We start from the raw sequence: 7,277 nt of genomic DNA, 5'->3' as shown, positions 1-7,277 counted from the left end.
CTTTATAGACAAGAAAAAATGCACTAGAACCAACTTACTCATCATCATCCTCTTCTACATCCTCCTCATCCTCTTCATCCTCATCCTCCTCATCTTCCTTCTTTTTCTTGCTTCTTTCAATTTGACGACTCCTTTTTTGCTGCATCTGGTAGGCAGCAATGTCCTTTTTGTACTTCTCCTTCAGCTTAGCAGCCTTCTCCTCATATGGCTGCTTGTCATCTGCTGCAGTATTATTCCACATTTCTCCAAGTTTCTTTGTGACATCACCAATGGAAAGGCCAGGATGTTCTCCTTTGATTTTTGAGTAATACTCAGAACAGAAGAAGAAGAAAGCTGAAGGAAGCCTCTTGGGCGCATTGGGATTCTTGAACTTCTTTTTTATTTCTCCTTTAGGAGGAATATAAGTTTTCATTTCTCTTTCATAATGAGCTTTGTCCGCTTTTGCCTTATCTTCAAATTTTCCTTTTTGTTTAGCAGACATGGTCTTCCACCTGTATGAGCACTTCTAGTTACCGGAAGCATCCGAGTGCTGCTTCTTGTGCTCCTCAACAAATTTGCACAAAGAATGCATATGGTGACATCTTGCTTCTTAGCTTCTTAGGCTTTCTTCAGCAAGGTACAGAGTTGGCCAGTGCCTATCCAGCTCTTACTTGCCCTGGTGCTGTCTCTATGGAGCTCAGTGTACTGCCAGGAGAAGATCTTAGATGTCCATGAAAGTATCCTAATTCAACCTTACTCTTCTACTATTCAGCAATACAAAGAAAATTAAGGGATAATGATGTTACTAATCTGAGGTTCTGAAATCTTTGTTAAATGCCATATTAAGTAATGAAGATTTAGCCTCAGCTGGTGATGATTGTTAGATGTCTCCCTTTTTATGCAAATAGCTATTCGCTGAGATTGTGAATCTGTCTTATCTATTCCACGCAAATACCCTGTATGGTACATTAATTACCTGACTCCAAATAATACCTATGAACAAGCATACACAGCACCTATCAAAAGGGGATAATTGGATCTGTGCTCAAGAGAAGCACCCCTCCTAAATATATACTTCAAAACTCTTTAAAAAGTAGCTTTTTATTGGGAGTAGTATGGCTACATTTTGCAAAGTTCCTTTTGGTCAATTTTTTTACTGCTTTGACTATTTGACAAAAAAGTGAAAAATTATATAGCAAGTGACATATAACAGAAGAGAATTTTAAAAAACACTTTCATAACAATGAGAAATAGTAGCATGGACAAAAAAAGATACATGTGTCCCAGCCTTTTAACAGCATAGTATCATTGGGTCCACTAACATGTGCCTTACATTTACAGTAATCTTATAGTCTTCTGAGTAATACCCTAGGGAAAGACTTAGTGCAGGTCCTATGCCTATTATAATCAGCTTCGACACTCAGCAGAATGCATGAGACTATTCTTAACAAATATTTGCTTAGATATAATGCATTGTCTAAAACTGTTGGCCAACATTTAAGCATAAAGCTGAAATTAAAAGTTAGACAACCATATTAACATTATCTGTAGCCCAAAATTATCTTAGTATATATGGGCATCTATACTTATTGTTGATGATATGATACCATGAAACTCCATGGTAATATGCTCTGACTATTGTATGTATTCTGATTTATTTCCTACAAACTGCCTTCTGTCCTTAGCCACAGCAAGGAAACTAAAGTTCCTTTATCCTGACAGTTTACTTTTCTTATGATAGTGTCACACAGAGATGCTACTATTTCCATTGCTACTGCTGCCACATTTAATAATGTATTATCTAGATACTTTTTACCATTTTAGTATATTTATTAAAATTGATATTAAATATTGAATATTATTCAATATTGAAAACATGATATTGGATCAGGGAGATAGCCTAGCGGTCTAAGCACCTGCCTGGAAATGCAAGGACCCAAGTTTATTCCCCAGTACCACATGCTGGGCCAGCCCTGGAATCCCGGGCATGCCATGCCAGCCACCCAAACCAGGTGTGGTAGTGCACATCTGTAATTCCTGTTCTGGGGAGGCTGAGACAGGAGGATCACTACAAGTCCACGTTGCGTAGCGAGACCCTGTCCCAGATGAATGATTTTTAAAAACATGATCTTGTTCTTAATTCTGGGAAGATACCCAGAAGGAGCATAGCTGGGTCAAAGGGGACCTCCAAACCTAGTTTTTTTCAGGAATCTCCACACTAATTTCTACAATGATTGTACCAGGCTACACTCCCACCACTGGAGAAGGATTCCAGTGGAATACTACTCAACTATAAAGGATAAACTGGAGACTTTTATGATAAATGGATGCAACTGAAGACCATACTCATAGTGAAATAAACCAGACACACATGTGTATTGTCTCCCTAGTGTGAGAAGCTGAAAGAGTAAATAAAATCCAAAATGTGCAACAGATATTGTAAAATGGGAAGAAACTTCAAAAGGAAAGTGAAACTGGGATGGGGAAATGGAGAAAAGAAGGGGAAATTGCTAATTTATCTTAGTACATTGAAAAGACCTATGCTGTTACTGTTTTGTGTGTGCTAATATTGTTTAAGAGAAATAATTGCTGATACCTTGTATTCCAAGTAAATAATTTAAAGATAAAAAAAAAAAAACCATGATATTGAGGGGCCAGGGAGGTGGTTCAGTAGAATAAGCCCTTGCCTGGCAAGCGCAAGGGCCTGAGTTCAATCCCTGGTTCCACCAAAAAAACCCCAAAAACAAAACAAAATATGATATTGACTATTTGTTGCTAAATCCTGCACTTCTAAACTCAAATGAGACAATCTACAGATCTATAGAAAGAAAAAACATCCTTAGGTAAGGTGGTTATGGTCTATAGCAAAGTAAGAAAAGGGTGGACATACTTAAATTTCTAGTGATTTTAGAGTGGAGAAAGGTTTAAGATCATTTCATGTAGTGGCTATCAAATCTAACTGTACTTCAAAATCACTTAAGGAGTTAGAAAGCATACCCTCTTACAACACCTACACAGCAATTCTCCCTCAGTATGTCTGGGAGAACACTTAGAATTTTTGTATTTATTTAATTATTTAAGAATTTTAACAAGTACTTTGCGTGATATTGATCCATAGTTAGACATTTGGGAATCCGTGATCTAATAAAATATCCTTTCAGTGAAAATTATATTTATCTCTATATTCCAAGATAAATCTTCAAAGTACCAGACATATAGCAGGTACAAAATAAAGATTTGCTGTACATAGAGCAGAATATGTGTACAAACAAGCAAGCAAACAAAAAAAAAACAACTTCAGTGACTTTTTGGAAGGCTCCAAAGTTTAAAAAAAAAAAAAGCTGAACTCAGTTCTTAATTGGCCAAGCAATGGTGAGGCAAGGGCTTCTTGATCCTGTTCTTCAAAGTTTTTCAAATCAAGATGTGCTATATATATGCAGGTGTTAACTCTGTAGGATGAATGTAATCATTTTGTAGTTCAAATATATACTAAAAGAGTAGTAAATTATTCTCTGTCTCACTACTGTCATAAACATGTAAGTGCATATGTAGGTATAATTCCTATCAAATTCTATAAATCTTAATAACTTAATCATAGTTTTCTTAGCTGCTATCAAGATATTTCCTCTTTCCTGCTTTGGTCTCTTACTAGATGGCTTTGTCTAATGGTCTAAAAATGCACTGCATAGTTTCCTTGAAGGTAGGAGACAAAATATCATGGGTATAACTATTGCATTTACTTCTCTGATGTACTTCCTAGAAAAAATTTATGATCACTATCAAAACTGCAAGTATTGGATGACTCTCATGATATACTTGCTCTTTTATATTTCCAAATCTTCAGGGGTCAGGGATATAGCTCAGCAGCATAAGTGCCTGCCTGGCAAGCACAAGGTCCCAAGTTCAATCCCTGTTATCACCAAAAAATTAATGAATTTTAAAAATTTAATTATTTCAGTTTAAAAGAGGGTTCTTCAATGGCATTCCTCTGATTATTGCATTAGCATTGTGGAACATGAATGCAGGCTTCCCAGAAGGAAAGAGGAGGAGAAAGAAAGAAGAAAAGAGGGAGAATAGGAAGAAGTCTTGAGTTGTAAATTCTTTACCCTAGTTTATTATCTCTCACATGAAATTTTCCATTGTTCATCACATTCATCGCATTTTTAAGAACATGAGTCAGCTTCCCCAGTAGCTGATTGTTAACACAGTATCACTTAGCACAATATCACTTATATCCATGTCTTAGAAAATTCCCCAGATTTTTTAGTCGTTAAATTAAATCCTGCAAGAAGATCATTGTTATTGCAAATATCTGTGCTATTCATCATTTGAGAACTACTTTAGTTCTCTGCCTCAGTGTAAATAGCACTACTACTGGGCCCTTTTAACCATATGGTAGTGCCACAATTATCTGGAAAACTTACAGGACTGCTCTCAGGCAGTGGATACAGTAGTCTTTATGAATTTATTTTTTTCCTCCTGGGAGCTGGGGTTTTATTTTACAACAGAATTACTGGGAACCTGGCGTGGGGCACACACATCGCTCCAGACACAGTGGGACACATGGTAACAAGCACAATAGTCACAACTGGGATCACGGGCTCCAGGTGGCCCTGATGGCATCTACAGAAATGGTGGCAGGAGGGGACCTAACTACCTGGGCCCAAGGCCTGGGCGCTAGCCTGTCATGGCCTATTTGCCCAGGGGGTTTCTGAACTTCCGGCCGGCTAACTTGGCTTTGCTACCCAGCTCCTCCTCAGTTCTGAGAATCTGGTTGTACTTGGTCAGGTGCTTGGATCAGCAGGGTGTGCCAGTCTTGATCTGCCCAGTGCTGAGTCCCACCCCCAGGTCAGCGACGAAGGTGTCTTCTTTCTCTGCAGACAGTGGGACTCCATGACACCTCAGCCATTAGACTGTGCCAGCTTGCACACCTGCAGGGACTCGGTCAACGAGCTGATCTGGTTGACATTGAGCAACAGGCAGTTGCAGACCTTCTCATTCATGGCCTTGGTGATCCGCTTGGGGTTGGTTACTGTGAGATCATTGCCCACCACTTGGATACCGGTGCTGGCTATGAACTTCTGCCAGGTACCCCAGTCGTCTTGGTCGAATGGGTTCTCGATGGACACTACTGGGTAGTCCTTGCTAAAGGACTTGTAGAAGTCACCCAACTGATTGGGTGAGATGTACCTACTGGGGTCATTGGGAGACCTGAAGAACTCGGATGCGACCATGTCCATGCTGAAGACCACCTTGTCCAAGTAGCTGACCTTCCTGATAGTGGTCTTCAGCAGGTACAGGGCTTCCTTATTCTCTAGGATGTTTGGTTCGAAGCCACCCTCATTGCCCATGTTGGTGGTGTCCTTGCCATACTTCTCATTGATGATGTTCTTCAGGTTGTGGTAGACCTCGGTCCCGATGTGCCTGGCCTCCTTACCTGGCCATGCCCAAAGGCAAGATCATGAATTCCTGCATGGCCAGCTTGTTGCTGGCGTGTAAGGCACTGTTGATCACGTTGAAGTCAGGGACAGGCAAGATGACCTCAGTGTTGCCTGCCAGAACGGCCATGTGGTATACAGGGACACCCACTTCTCTACAGCGCCGGCCTTGCACACCACGAGAGATACTCCTAGGATGGCATTCACCACAGACTTGGATTTATTCTCAGTCCCATCCATCTCGATCATCAGCTTGTCAATCTTCTCCTGCTCATGACATTCAACTTCTTGCTAACCAGGGCAGGTACAATAGTTTTACTGATGTGCTCAACAGCCTTTGGCACACCCTTGCCCAGGTAGCAGGTCTTGTCATTGTCACACAGCTCCAGGGCCTTACAGATGCCGGTGAGGGCCCCACTGGGCACAGCAGCTGGGAAGAGACCTTGGGAGGTGTAGAGGTCTGTTTCCACAGTGGGAGTCCCACGAGAGTCAAAGATCTCTTGGGCATACATCTTGAGAATAGATATGTTGGATTTCTGGCTAAAGGATCTCATCACGCTGGGAGGAAAACTAGGGTGCTCTAGAAACCAAGGCACGTATCAAAGTGATGAGCTGCTCTGCACGCTGCCTGCCCCAACCTACAGTAGACTTTAATAAAACAGAAGAAGACAGCATAAGAATGTCCACCCTAAAATGATAAACTATTAAATACATAAAGAATAAAAAATACACTACCCATAACCCAGATGAATAATGAGTATAAGCCTTATAAGAATACCTTTTTTTAAAAAAAAAACTGGTATGCTTGAATTACTGATTCATGAGTGTGGAATCAGGAAAAGAGTCAGAGTTTCTATTTTAACACATACCCCAAACTTCCTAGTCTATTTTTTTATATTCCACCCCTCCTTTTGCTGATGTTAAACATAAACTTTGTGAATTAGTTTTCCCTTTGAATTGCTCAGGTGAGAATCAGTCCAAAGCAGTGAGTAGAAAATGGAGAAAAAATTCAACAGAACTAGCCTAAATGACATTCAAAGCCTGCAGAAAAAATGGAGGCAGTACCTCAGATATTAATTGTAGGGTGAAAAGAAGGGGTATAATTGATGGGAAGCATCCTTTTCCTCTTAGGTTATTTACCAACTCTGATCTGACCTTTCTAAAACAAGTGTCTCCACTTAACAGCCAGACTCTGACATCCCTTCCTTTCCATAGTTCATATGTAAAGACTTTGTATTATTTGAAGTGAAGATCATGTGTTGCTTCTGGTGGCCCATGTATACTTAAAATTAGTATTCAATTTTTAAAAGCAAAAGCTCTTAAACAGTTGAGAATTTAGTTTCATATTTTAAATTTCTGAATTATGCTGCATTAGTCTCAATAAATGTTCAATCTGTCATATATAAAAGATAATGATGAAGTAAACAGTTCTATAATGTGTTTTCCTTTACACTGTCACTCCTGACCCAAGTGGCACCTAGCTATTCTCATTGTGCTATGCACAAAACACACATGTACCCCTTTTTGTCTGTTTGCATCTTTTAGTCTGCAGTTTTTTTGAGAGCAGGAGTTATATTTTTTCATGATTATATCACCCATAACTGGCATAATACCTGAAATAACTATATAACAAGTGTATAGTCTTTATCTAGTCATATCAGAGTTGCAGCAAATATGAGTTTGGGTAAGTTACATTTGTGCGAACTTTTAAAAAGTGAATCTATTTTTTTACCTCATGGATTTAAAAGAGGTCTGGATATATTTTCAAAATACTGAGGCGGTTATCTCTCATGGTCTTGTTATTTTATTCAGTATTTAAATTACTTTTGGTGTTCTGTGTTTTGAGTTATTTTGCATTCT

The 7,277-nt window shown here is 39.3% G+C and overlaps 1 pseudogene; it reads right to left on the bottom strand.

The window, feature by feature from the left end:
* Nucleotides 1-4,671: 4,671 nt before the first annotated feature.
* On the bottom strand, nucleotides 4,672-5,971 carry LOC101580922 (annotated as a pseudogene).
* Between the last annotated feature and the right edge of the window lie 1,306 nt (nucleotides 5,972-7,277).

Source organism: Octodon degus, unplaced genomic scaffold, assembly GCF_000260255.1.
Source record: "Octodon degus isolate 3935 unplaced genomic scaffold, OctDeg1.0 scaffold00001, whole genome shotgun sequence".
In the NCBI taxonomy this organism is placed as follows: domain Eukaryota; kingdom Metazoa; phylum Chordata; class Mammalia; order Rodentia; family Octodontidae; genus Octodon; species Octodon degus.
The sequence above is the reverse complement of the archived record's forward strand: the minus strand, read 5'-3'. Positions and strand labels throughout refer to the sequence as shown.